General features: G+C 34.7%; 1 protein-coding gene across 1 annotated transcript in view; it reads left to right on the top strand.

Annotated features, from left to right (window-relative positions):
* RXFP1 (relaxin/insulin-like family peptide receptor 1) overlaps positions 1 to 539 on the top strand; it is a 142233-nt gene that overhangs the window by 137125 nt on the left and 4569 nt on the right.

The following is a 539-nucleotide window of genomic DNA, read 5'->3' as shown; positions in this document are numbered from 1 at the left end:
AGCGCCGGGAAGCGGTCACGGACCTGTCCGGCGAAAGGGCAAAAAATTTTTATCACGTATTTTAAAAAGCTATCATTAAAATTTAAATCCCCATTAAAAAAAGGGAACATTTTCCTTCAAGTCAATGAAGTTCTAATTCATACATTTTTTTTTAGAGAAACAATTAGAGTCTTTATACTAAATATAGGAAGAAAACATAGCCTTTAATTATGTTTGTCAACTCCTTTATTCAACAAACATTTAGTGAGTGTCATGTGACACTTTTTTAGGTGCTGGAGTTATAGAAGTAAATAAAAAGCAATCACTGTCTCTAGAAAACATAGCCTAATGGAGTTGGATCTATGCTTGTCGACCTTAACGTTACCTTCCTTGGTCCATAAGATAAAGCTCAACTTCAAATTCTGCCATTCTTAGCATCTTGTTGCAAAACAAATTATGGTCTACCTAGTTTGCTACTGGTAGCACGGTGGCACTATTAATATTAACCATTTACTGATGAAATTAACTTTCATAAAGAATTCTATGAAAAGGCCGGGCGC

This window comes from Propithecus coquereli, unplaced genomic scaffold, assembly GCF_000956105.1.
Source record: "Propithecus coquereli isolate 6110/MARCELLA unplaced genomic scaffold, Pcoq_1.0 Scaffold376, whole genome shotgun sequence".
Lineage (NCBI taxonomy): Eukaryota > Metazoa > Chordata > Mammalia > Primates > Indriidae > Propithecus > Propithecus coquereli.
This window is presented reverse-complemented; position numbering and strand designations above follow the sequence as displayed.